Below are 13,989 nucleotides of genomic sequence, written 5' to 3' on the forward strand. Positions count from 1 at the left end.
GGTACCTCTCTCCCGACAAACATAACTGCGTTCTTTTCAGGCTTACGTTCCTTTCCTCGTGGTCTGTTACATTCCATAGGCCTACTTTTCTGTTCACCTCAGGGAGAATTATTATTATTTTTTTTTTGGTCGTCTTTAATCCTGGTTCATATTCACTCAGACTGGTCTCCTTAAAAAAAAAAACAAAAAAAAAAAAAAAACCTCGCTTTTACTACTGCAGTCCGAGTCATCCGCTGCTTGTACACCGCCTGTACGCGTCTCCAGGACGGGTAAGCTCCTTCCCTCAGTCCATCCCCTCCACAGGGCTCCTCCGATCAGCGCTCATGTGTTTCCCTGCTTCCAGTCGCGGGGTCGGCGTGTGTTCCAGTGTGGAACGCACGTGGAGAATCGCTGCCGGATTTGTGTGTTCACCACCTATACGCATCTCCAGGACGGGTAAGCTCCTTCCCTCAGTCCATCCCCTCCACAGGGCTCCTCCGATCAGCGCTCGTGTTTCCCTGCTTCCGGTCGCGGGGTCGGCGTGCGTTCCAGCGTGGAACGCATGTTGAGAACCACTGCCGGACTTGTGTGTTTTGAATTACAGGTGGTGTCCTGGTTAGTACTGTGTTATTGCTGCCCAAACTTACCGGTGCTCGCTCCTCCTGGTTCCTCTATGCTTCCTACAGCGGTATTTTGCAGATCAGGTTCACACACACTGACATTGCTCTTGATAGTGGCTTGCAGCTAAACCAGCTCCTCTATTCCTTGTTGTGGTTGCTAGGAGCTGGTCATACAGTGCAAAATCCTCACGTTGGAGCGCATGCTGGGCTGTGTTTTACATGAATACGACTCACCTGGGTTGGAAATACACAGCTTCAGCCTAGACACTATGCACAGTCACTGCACGCTGACCATTTGCCTGTCGTCATCTGTACTGATATGTAGTGGTAGCAGGGCCGTTCTGTATGTGTATGTTCATTTATTCATATGCTATGTTTTTTTTCCTGTTTCCCACTGGATCGCCCAGGCTCATACCTACCTCGGTCTCCTGGATCGCCCAGGCTCATACCTACCTCTGTCTCCTGGATCGCCCAGGCTCATACCTACCTCTGTCTCCTGGATCGCCCAGGCTCATACCTACCTCTGTCTCCTGGATCGCCCAGGCTCATACCTACCTCTGTCTCCTGGATCGCCCAGGCTGTCATCTCCTCAGTTATTCCTCCTTCTGACTCGACTAGATTTTGTTCTCCTGGGAACAGGTACGTTCGGTTTATTTTTTTATGTATCATTACCCCGGGTCCGTCCAGGCCCTGTTCTTCCTTCTCTGCCTGGTACGTTCAGGTCTGGTCTCCCTGCATGTCTACTATTCTGGGTTTTTCCAGGGTCTCCTGCTGTCGGCGGATCCGTCCAGGCTTAGCCTCCTATCCATTACGATACTTCCCCATGATCCGCACAGGCCCACCTACTCTTTCACACTCGTCTCACCCATGCCTGTCCCTTCCTGGTTTACTTTTTCCTGGCACTGCCAGGTCGGTCCGTCCCGATGACTGCTTTGGCCCCATGGCTTAGGGGGGCCCGATGACTGTTTTCAGTCCTGCTGGGCTGATTGCCTGGTTGGTTGTCCATCTGGGCTGATTTGGCCCGTATGTATCACATACATACCTGCTTCCCTAATTTCCTAATAATCCATGTTGATCGCTCACTTTATGTTTTGACCGCAAACTGGTCCGGTTCGCCCTACAGCATCATTGTCATGTCTTACGCAGATATTTCGTCTTGCTTTAATGGTTCATGCTTTCGTTCAGGTCCTGCCAGAGGAGGAAAAAGTAGGGTAATTCCCTCTAGCATTTCAGTCTTTGATCGTAGTCATCATATCTTGTCAACCAGGTCCCCGCACAAAGTCTTTGCCTTTTTACCACGACCAGGAATTCATTTTTGCCGGTAGCTTCATTGCAATTGCATTCCCTCACTCATGGAAGGGCATAGACAGAATCTTGTATATTATGGCTTCGTAGCTTTTTCCCGCACTAACCTCAGACTCCCTACAACCACGTTGAATCGGGTTTTGGACAAAGTTCAGCATTTCCTCATGGTAGAAGATTCAGATAGTAGGTCGGTCTTCTCGTCTCAAGCGTTAAAACAATTCTCAGGGGCACACAGTAGAACAACGCGCGGACCACAGCTAGCAGATAGCTGTTGTCTGGGGAACTATTCAAGGATTCTCTTCCTATCTACATAGTTCTTTTTGGCCCTCATTCCTGCATAGTCTAGACAGTTAGGTTTCGGTCCCACGATCTCCTGAGGCTAGGGCATTGCCAGTACTCCGTAGAACCAAAACTTTACAAGGTTCATCCATTCCGCTTTGGGGCAGTATCCGCAATATTGAGCATCATGTCTCAGGCCTTGTCATCCACAAGATGGGTTGTAGGTCTCCTTCTGGCCTTGCCTCATCCACCCCGAATTTTTCGCTCTAGATCCCTGACGCCTTGCAGTTGGCTTGGGGATTAGTTTGCACATGCCATTCGAGTTCCTTTTCTACCCTACTTGGCTTGGTTTTTGCCCAATTATAGGCCTACCCACGATCATGGCTTAGGGCACACAACAAGCCATTTAGTCAGGTTAGCTAGGACACGCCTAGCTGGGTTAGATTGTTCCCGTTGTTTCTCTCCCTAGGGTTCTTCGGATATCTCTTGGCCGTAGCCATGACCACAAGTTGGTAAGGCTGATTAGTCAGCCTGCATTTGTGGGAGGGGCGGAAGCTCTTCATATACGAGCCACAGCCTCACTCAGAGGCGTGGGTTCTCAGGTGCCCCACCCTCCCTCCCTTATCTTCTCATTTCCACAGTGTATGCCCACTTTTAGGCCTTCCCACGATCATGGCTTAGGGCACACAACAAGCCATTTAGTCAGGTTAGCTAGGACACGCCTAGCTGGGTTAGGTTGTTCCCGTTGTTTCTCTCCCTAGGGTTCTTCGGATATCTCTTGGCCGTAGCCATGACCACAAATATATACATGGCTGTCCACAACCTGTCCCCTCCCTACGTCTCTGAGCTACTTTCCCGATACATCCCCACACGCAATCTCGGATCCTCACAAAACCTCCTCCTCTCCTCTTATCACCTCTTCCCACAATCGTCTCCAAGATTTCTCCCGTGCATCCCCCACACTCTGGAACTCGCCACCCCAACATATCAGACTCTCACCTACAGTGGAATCCTTCAAAAGAAACCTGAAAACCCACCTCTTCAGACAAGCCTACAACCAGTGACCCTGCTGCCTTTATACCGCCATGACTTAATTGATGATATAGGGGCTGGGCCCTGAGAATAATTTTCTATGGTGAGCCTAAGGAACCCCAGTCTGATAACAGATTGTAGTCCAAATATAGTGACGATGATTGGTTCATGGAAATAGCATTGATTGCGCTGGTTACTGTTGTATGCATTCTGAGCATATGGGCTTTAGCTGGTTCTACTCATGGAGGTTGGGATGAACAATTAAAATCAAGGCATTACACTTATTTTGGGTTTTGCCTTTGATCCACATTCTCGCAAGAAACTTGCATGTGAAAAATGAGAAACCAACTGGTAATAATCTGGTAATAATCTCCCTAATTGTTGCTATTGATGTTCAGTTCTTAAGGCATGTTGCAAATCGTCCTCCCAGAAACTAGGCCTATAATACTCCACCATTGGATGTCTCTCACTGCAGTAATGGACCTGGCACTAGTTCTAGATAGATCTCACTTAGAATAGTTGTTACTATGCTCTACGAATAGTATGTTGTATGTATCGAAGAATGCTTTGCTATCTATAATACTGACCTCATTTATAATGTGATGGCTCAGGTTCACTTCTGACACAATGCATACCTGGCCTTGCAACAAAGAACAGTCATTAATCTGCATTTTTGTTGCCTTCATCCATTACACGTTGGGGAGGGGGGGTACCTTCTGCCGAAGATGATGAACAAAAGTTTTCCTACTGGTCTCACTGCATTGCTATATGTTTAGTGCATATATGAGAACGGTATGTTCCCTGTTCCAGAAGACATGCTTTTACAAGATTAGTAAGATTTGATGAGTTTATCAGAAATGTTGAAGCTTTCTCCAGATGCTAGGACATGCTGTGTGCTAATGAACTATACTTTGTGCCAAGTACTATATATCAAAAACATCCATAAAATGACTAGAAGAATGTGGACACCCCCACCCCAAGCATTGAATTCAGGTGTTTTAGCCCCATCCATTGCAAATAGATGCATAGAATCAATTGTCATGGACCATTATTGGTAGTAGTATTGGCTCAGTGACTTGTCATAGGATGCCACAAGTCAATTTGTGACAATTCTGATCTAGACCTTTCTCGGTCAACTGTAAATAGTATTATGTATGTGAATATGGAGCCTCCAAGTGCAAGTAAATCTCAGCCACGAAGAGGCAGTCTCCTACCCACAATACAGGTTTCCCGATTACCCCTGGAAGTGACATCAGCATGTGCTGAGAGAATATTGACCTACTGGAATGTATAGAGCCTACTGTTGTGGGAATATTTTTGGGTAGCCCCTTTCCTTTTCTGGTATGACTTTGTATATATATATATATATATATATGCTTAGTGATGACCATGTATGCTGTTTCCCATAGAATAGGGTGCTTGTTAAAAATTTGAATACCACCCCTGGTTTTGACCCAGGTATCAATCTCTAGTAATGGTGCCAGATACATGCACCGGATCCAGAACCACATGTGGCTCCCAAGCCACTAGTTGCCCAACACTAGTTTAGGGGGTCTGGTCTGAGGCCTGCATTACTTTGGTGGGATTGCTCTGCTGTCTGTATTTAGAGAGTCCGGTCTTTGGTCTGCATTTGTTTTGATAGTCTGGGGTCTGTATTTGATAAGGGGGATGGGACTTGGTTTGGTATTACATTAACAGTCTTGTTTGGGCTCTGTATTTGACTAGGGGGTCTGGATCGGTACAACTTTGGGGGTCTGCTCTGCAGTCTGTATTTAGAGGGTAATGTCTAGTGTCTGTATTTGTTTAGGGGGACTGAACTTGGTTTGGTATTGCATTTACAGCCTGGTCTGTATTTGATCATGTCTAGGGTCTGTATTTTTTAGGGGTACTGGTCTTGGTTCGGTATTACATTAACAGCCTGGTATGGGGTCTGAATTTGATTAGGGGACCTGGTCTGGGGTCTGTATTACTTTGAGCATCTGCTCTGTAGTCTCTATTTAGAGAGTCAGGTTTGGGGTCTGTATTTATTTAGTGAGACTGGATTTCATTCAGTATTACTTTTACAGTCTGGGGTCTGTGGTTAATTAGGGGGTCTGGTCTGGGGTCTTTATTTGTCCAAGGGCCTGTATTCATTTTGGGGTATGATAAAGGAGGTCTTTGGCACTTCTATAACTATTGTACTTATGCATTTGTAATTCACGCTGTAAGGGCTCATGCACACATATGTACTTTTTGTCCGTGTCCATCAGTTTGTTTGCGGCCTGTATGCGGAACCATTCATTTCAATGGGGCCGCAAAAAAATCATGGAAATGACTCCGTGTGCCAAAAAAATAGAACATGTCCTATTCTTGTCCGTTTTGCAAACAGGTACATTCATTGTTACAATGCATCCGCAAAAAAATAAAAATAAACTGATGAAAAACGGATGTAACATGACGTCACACGGATGCCATCCGTATTTTTTTTGCATGAGCTCTAATGCTGTAGGATGGGTTGTATCTTAAAGGAACTTGCAAACCCCATTTGCATATGGTGTAAACTTCATTTTTGGACCATTGCAGCTACAGAAGTGGCAAAAAAAGGTACCATGTGTTATCTGTGTGTGTGAGCTACAACGTGGTATTAACAGCTTGACATGACTGAAGTTGATGACTCCCTTTAAATCAATTTCACGTTTCATCCTTCACGTTTTAGAATCTCCCTGATGTCTTCTCAAAAGCTTGCTGTGGCAATGGTGGCACATTACAACAGACCTTCTCAGAGATTAAGTCATAAATGCTATTTTTCCTAAATTGCCAAAAATTGTGCATTGTCCCTCCATCATACTATGTGCCCCACACATACGTGCCCATACCCTGAAAATTAGCCCCAATTTTGTATTACCATTTTTAATGTCTCCATCCGTATGTCCCACAAAATCCATTGCAGTTCTGTACAATTTAACGTTTTTTTTCCGCCCATTACAAACATAGCAAATGTTAACTTGTTAAATACCCAGTTGCCACAGACACAACATAAAAACACCCATTGAAAAAGTGAAGTTAAAGTTTAATGTATGTGTTAAGTTAACATTTGCTGCATCTGTATACCAGCTGCCTGACATTGCTCTTTCTGTTCAGTAAAATCATCTAAATATATTCTAGGTCCAACAATTATTCGAATGAGTTTGATGATGGATTATGGTAACACGCGTTCTTCACTCTTCCCTGAGGTCAGTCATTTTTCTTGCGAGATGTGGAGAATGAATCATATTTTCCATCAGACAAAGAATGTAATACAGAAAAGGAGCATTCAGAAGATGAAAAACCAGAATTCATGGACAAGGGCATGCATATAATATAATATCAACGATAATCTTGATTTATATAGCGCCAGCATATTCCACAGCACTTTACCATCAGAGGGTTCAAATACAAACAAAATCATACATTACATAGCAACAAACCAAAGGAATGATGAATAGTATCACTAAAGTGGGGTCACCCCATTAATTCAGGACCTGAATATCAATTAAATCATGCTATAGATTAAAGTCATTGCTTAAAGAGAACCCAACAGAAAGATCAACCCTATTAAACTAGGCATACTGCCTGGTAGGGCTGATTCTGCTGATTAAAATGATACCTATCTTGTGAAAATCAGTGGTGGCGTTCACGAGAAATAAGACTTTTCTTCTGTATGCAAGTGAGGACTTCAGTGCACCGAGGGGCGTGGTCAGCACTGGAAAGCTGAGGAGCATGAGAGTCTAAACTCCGCCCCTCAATGCACTAAAAGTCTTTTTTTCTCGGGAACGCTGACACCGATTTTCACAAGACAGGTATCATTTTAATCAGCAGGGCCAGCCCTACAGACAGTATGCCTACTTCAATAGGGTTGTTTCTACTGACTGGTGCTCCTTTAGAATCGTAATTGCTGCTGATGTACTGAGAAGAATATAGACAACTGAATATTCAAAATCTGTCCGCCTCTCCTCTATTTCACATTCCCAGGTGGGGACCTTGTCACAGCTCAGTTATCCTATAAATGTGTTACAGGCACATAGGAATTCCAGATGGTACGAACAAGTGAAGATGCCTACACAAGGGTTCTTGTGATGCCTCCCAACATGTAAGTGACACAAGTGGAGCTACAATTACTGCTCCTGAAAAGAGTCAATGAGTTCTTAACGTAGACATAACCAATATGATAATTCTACTGGTAGTAAGGTCAGGGGCAGAGGGCTGTGATATGGCCACCGCAGTTCTACTGTACCGAACTTAGATCACTATGAGGCTCAGCTTCTCTGCCTCCAAAAGATACTTTTATAGTCATTTCTGAGAACCTATGAGTGTGGGTGGCCTAAGAAGACCAGTCCTGGGAAATCGTGTTGCATATCCTGCATTATTAAAGAGGTTTTCTGGGATTTTCATATTGATGACCCATCCTCAGGATAGGTCATCAATATGAGATCGGCAGAGGTCTAGCTCCCGGCACTTCTTCCAATCAGCTGTATGAAGAAGGTGCGGCGTTATGTGAGTGTTGTGGCCTCTTTCATGTTCCTTGGTGACTTGGCTTTTGTGGAGCTCAGTCCCATTCAAGTAAATCGCTCTGGGCTGCAATACCAAACACAACCACTATACAATGTATGACGCTGTTCTTGGTAGGCTGCGAGGAGGATCTTGTGAGCGCCAGGGCCTTCTCAAACAGTTGAATGGCGGGGCCTGGGAGTCAGAATCCCATCTTTCTCATATTGATGACATATCCAGAAGAAAGGCCATCAATATGAAAATCCTGGAAATGTAAAACAGCCTTTGCCTGCTGCCCCATAGACGGAATACAGACTGCCATAAATTATATCCAGCATTCTGCTGGTGGATCTGAAATTTCCATAGCCCTGCAAGCTTATCATCAGAAAGCCTTCACTAAAATTGCTGTTATTCCATAATATATTAGTGAAAGTGCACCACAGGTTCAGGAAATGGAGCAGGGAGGATGGGCACAGCTGCCTCCTTTGTCTATGGGGGGCGCAGGTTAAACCCTCAAGTAATTATGCCAATCATACAGAAAGATATGACTGTCAAAAGCCATCTGAGACGGCAGCATCCTGCTGCTTGACAGCAGCTCCACTCTTCTGCACTGATCACGGTGATCAGGCCAGGAGCAGAGAGTTACATGTGAGCACCCTCTGTTGGCTGCTTAATTGCCTGTACATAAGCAGGGGGGTATACCATAGAATGGCTTATATTGGGGGCAATGACGGTTGTAATGCAGGAGCATTGCGGCTGCTACTTTTTGGGAAACGTTATGACCTGTACTCATGAGGGCTTTTTTATTTATAAGGGCTCATGCACACAAACATTGTTACATCGGATCCGCAAAAAAAAAAAACGGATGCAACACGGACGTCACATGGTTGTCATCTGTTTTTTTTTTTAGATTCAGAGGCTAATAGTATGGGGCATTACTTAAATTTGGTTTGAGACGGCACACCAGATGATCTTCAAGAAAAATTATACTTTTATAGATTTTTCAACATCAGTGGTACATGTTATAGCAACGTTTCGGGCCCAAATTGGTGCCCTTCATCAGGCTGTATAAGACCAATGTTGGATTTCACGGAGTGGTACATGTTATAGCAACCTTTCGGGCCCAGATTGCTGCCCTTCATCAGGCTGCATAAAACCAATCTGGGCCCGAAAGGTTGCTATAACATGTACCACGCCGTGAAATCCAACATTGGTCTTATACAGCCTGATGAAGAGCACCAATTTGGGCCCAAAACGTTGCTATAACATGTACCACTGATTTTGAAAAATCAATAAAAGTATCAATTTTTCTTGTAGATCATCTGGTGTGCTGTCTCAAACCAAATTTAAGTATTATATAGATCCCTGGGGTAGAAGAGATCAACCTGGGACGTGCACCCAGGTAAGCCCTTTGGATGAGTGCTGTAGTCGTACTTCTGCCTACAAATAGTATGGGGCACTGTTATGGAGGGTGCCCTTTGCCATGTGTACCAAAGCTACATCTTTTGTAAATCCTATTTTTCTACCCTTGAGCTTCATTTTTTCCTTTGGTTATAAATGGACTCACTTTAAGTAGTAATCAGTATACAGTTGCAAGAAAAAGTATGTGAACCCTTTGGAATGATATGGATTTCTGCACAAATTGGTCATAAAATGTGATCTGATCTTCATCTAAGTCACAACAATAGACAATCACAGTCTGCTTAAACTAATAACACACAAAGAATTAAATGTTACCATGTTTTTATTGAACACACCATGTAAACATTCACAGTGCAGGTGGAAAAAGTATGTGAACCCCTAGATTAATGACCTCTCCAAGAGCTAATTGGAGTGAGGTGTCAGCCAACTGGAGTCCAATCAATGAGATGAGATTGGAAGTGTTGGTTACAGCAGTCCTGCCCTATAAAAAACACACACCAGTTCTGGGTTTGCTTTTCACAAGAAGCATTGCCTGATGTGAATGATGCCTCACACAAAAGAGCTCTCAGAAGACCTACGATTAAGAATTGTTGACTTGCTGGAAAGGGTTATAAAAGTATCTCCTAAAGCCTTGCTGTTCATCAGTCCACGGTAAGACAAATTGTCTATAAATGGAGAAAGTTCAGCACTGCTGCTACTCTGCCTAGGAGTGGCCGTCCTGTAAAGATGACTGCAAGAGCACAGCGCAGATTGCAAGTTTCATTCCATATGCCGGTTATGGCTTCAGTGCAATGAGGGGAGGGGGCGTGGCAAATGCAGGAAAGCAGAGGAACTGAGGTGCACTGAGGGGCTAGGCTCCGCCCCTCCGCGTATTTATGCCCGAGTTTGCATATTCAATTAAAATTCGTTTTCTCTGGAATGACACAACAGATTTTAACCATCCAGGCATTTTATTCAGCAGGATCAACCCTACCTGGCAGCACACTTGATTTAATAGTATGATCCTACTAACAGGTGCTCTTTAAGTATGAATTTTTACAAACCGCTGTAAACAGGTCACCTTTTCCTCTTCTGAATACCGTGGAAAATCTAGAAAAGTCGTTTGAAGCTAAGAGGTGTACATCAACAGGTGGTAATGTCGGCAATCGACCTGATGAATGCGGTAATCCAGGCAGTGTGAGAATGAGCATACCTGTCAAGAGGAGCCCATGTCTATCAACACTACAAGATACAATTTAGCTACATTATTCCTGGCGTGGTTCCAAAAGAAACGGGACAAAAGCAAGTTACACTAGCTAATATTTGCACAACGCAATATGAAGTCCTCGTGGCAGCTGCAGGGCTCGAAACGTGTAAAAGTAAATGATGACAGAGCTGTTCGCACAGCGAAATATCAATTTTGCTACATGATCACAAAGAGACATTCAAGACAAGTCATCATCTGGACTGCGGCATCCAGACATCCATCAAAGCCCCAATGGTCAGGGCAGAGGCTTGCGTGACAGGAAAACACAATACTCTGGAAAAGGTATAAAAGCAATAATACAGAAAATAACCTTACAAGAACAAACATTGGGTGTCCAATTTTAATAGAGCTTAAAAAAAACGGTAAAACTGTTAATATCGCTCTTATTGTGTTGGTGGTTCACTGGTTGTGGTGGTTATTGATGGTGACCAGTATGGTGGCTGTAAAATCTTTCTTTCAGTTGGTGGTAAGCTCTGTTGGTTGCGGTACTGATTTGTTACTGATCTTGCTGTTAGTTGGTACTGAATATGCTTATTGGTTAGTTGTTGGTCATATTGGTGATAGTGGCTAGTACTGGTTATAGGTGGTAGTTGTTTTGGTGATGACTATAGGGGATGTCTTTATGGTAGTGGTGCATGTCGGTGGTTTTTTGTTCTTCTGGGCTTCTGCAAATGACGATACAATAATTGAATACTCTCATACCAATGTAAGCTATATGTACAAGTGTAGGTCATGAAAGCTACATGCACATTCGTAGGTTGCTGAAGCTAACATCCCAGCTGTTCCCACACATGCTTGGTTGGTGATAAATCTGGTGAATAGGCAGGGCCAGGAAGGGTTCTAATCTGGCAGAGATATTCCTGGCAAACTCTTGTTGTATGCTGGTGAGCATTATCCTGGTGAACAATGCCAGTTGGAAGCCCTGCCATGAGAGGAACACATGTGGCTGCAGGATGTCCCGAAATATCACTGAGCTTGTTAGGGTCCCTCGTATCACTACTAGAGGTGACCCACTGCTCTATGTGATGGCTCCCCAGATCATCATACCAGCAGTTGGGGCAGTGTGTATCCCCACAGCAAAGGCAAGATTGAAGTGCTCGTGAAGAGGTCTCCATACTCAAACCCAACCATCATGGAATCCCAAACAGAATCTGGATTCATTGCTAACAATCATATGGTTCCAGTCTGTAACTGTCCAGGTTTCTCATTCAAGACACCACTGCAAACAAAGGAGACAGTGGCTAACTGTCAACAGCAGGACATGTAATAGGCATCGTGACACCAAATTTCTTTCTGCTAAGCGCCTCTAGGCAGACGCAGGGGTATATAATCAAGGTGCCTCCTGTGTCTGGATAGTGAACAATGAAACTGTGGGAGCTGCTCGTGCTTATCAGTGGATCACACGATCCCCTCTACTAGTGGTCTATCTGGGCCATCCTAAGCCTGTTTTCCATGAGTGCATACCCTAACTTAACCACTGCCCCCAACACCTCGATCAAAAAACCATCCTGCTTCTCTCAGTCCAATGATGCATCCCCTCTCAATGTCTGTCAACTGGGCAATATGTCTTCAAATGCATCTTGGAGGCATGTCTAGCAGTCAATAATCTCTCACCAAGAGGTACACTAACCAAAAGTAGCCTCTGAGAACATTTTTAGGGTGGGAGGGGAAACCATTTTACACCCTATTGTGGCAAGACCCAGGGTCTAATCAGATCACACCTCTGATTATTTACATATCTGCCTGCCGAGTTTTGCAGCAATCCGGCATTTCTATCTGGGAAGTGAAATTTTCACTTCCTAGCCCTGTCAATGAAGTTGGAGAGGTCACAGCAGTTGTAGAGAGAGCACAGTCTCTAGGTGTAACGTTAACGCCCCCGTTGCTCCTAGAGGCTCATTTGTATATATTAAAACATCATTTTTCTCAGCAGTGCGGGCAAATAGGAACATGGGACCAAAACAGATGCCTTCAGCTGCCAAGTGCACATGTAACAGGTCAGCCAGTGTCATAGATACAAAACTGCTGACAGATGCCCTTTAAGGAAATTACTATCTATTGTAGTCAGTTTCATAATTCACAGACCCCTATGCTTCGGCTCTTAGATGCAGAATAAGACTTTTGGCTACAGGCTACAGTTCACGTCACACATCAGGTTTAAATTATAACAAAATACAGTATGACTTCATGAAACAGGAGGTTAGCCAAAAACGGGGGTATTGCCTAATAATTGAGTTGCTTCCACTTAAATAACCAAATAATTTAGGTCTGGATTTACACTCTGCTGCTGCCTGAACTCCTGCCTTCATCAGAACCTGTAGGTTAGCTGTAGTGTCAGCTTTACAAAAGTTACAAATAGTGTTGCGCGAACTTGTGTTTTAAGTTCGGCGTCTAAAGTTCGGGTTCGGGTTATCGAAGAATCGCATTATGGATTCTGAATTCCATTATGGTCCATGGTAGCGGAATCCATAACGCGATTCTTCGATAACCCGAACTTTAGGCGCCGAACTTAAAAGTTCGCTCAACACTAGTTACAAACATTGCCCCCCCCCCCCCCCCCCAATACACTAGCAGACTTTGGAAGCTTTGTAGGTTTTGAGGTTGCACCACCAACCATATGATGTGGCTCAAATGGTCTCAAATAAAAGTTGTTGCAAGCCTCAAACTCCAAGGGGGCTGGAGCAACATGTTTCAATTCCGCATGATGGGTGTTCTTCTTTAAGTTTGTAAAATATTTCCCTCGATAGAGCTGCAGTTTGCGCTTCAGAACTGTTCTTCTAGACACTCCCGGGGACAGTCAGTTGCAACCATTCTGTAATTTTTGGGAATGCCCACATGAAAACTCAAATGCACCCTAGAACCAGCAATGAAAGCTCCCCTTCTTAGGCGCTCCATATTTTCTAATAGAAGGAAGGATCAAATATCAAACAGTGCTTAAATATTCAGTCTTAAAAAAATAATAATTAGTTAAGAGGAACGGCTTTACATTTCGCAATTATTAAACTGGTACAGAAAGCTTTTTGGTAGGGTCAAGCAACTAGTTTAGATGTGGTGGGCAGTTTCTGGTTTTAATACCAACACAACACAGGAAGAAAGAAAGAAGTGGACACTGGACAGGACTTGTGAATTTTCTTGGTCAGAATGTTGATAATTTTTGATAACTCTTAACATATCTCATTAGGGTACATGTACGTAAAGGATTTTCCAAACAGACTTTATTGCGTACTACACACAGAAATCTGCTTCCTGATGTTGATGGGAAAACCATGCCATAGTTTATGGAATCTTTCTTTTGCATGACACATTGCGGTGACTTCCATGGCTACCATCCACATGTGGACCCATGGCAAACTGCTGCAGAAATTTGAGGGTCAGCCTTTCTGCCATGTATCTCAAGGCAAATTCTGCCATGTGCACATACCCTAGTTCTGCTTTCTTTAAGACATGAGCAGATGTATCCACTATCTACCACTAACCCTAAAGGCCCCCATACACATTAGTGAATTGTCGGCTGAACCCACCAAGAATGGTAGGTTTGGCTGACAGTCTTATGTGTATGAGGAGCTCCCAACAGATGATGTCAAGGGAGAGAAGGATAGGGCA

Source organism: Bufo bufo, chromosome 11 (genome assembly GCF_905171765.1).
Source record: "Bufo bufo chromosome 11, aBufBuf1.1, whole genome shotgun sequence".
Taxonomy (NCBI): domain Eukaryota; kingdom Metazoa; phylum Chordata; class Amphibia; order Anura; family Bufonidae; genus Bufo; species Bufo bufo.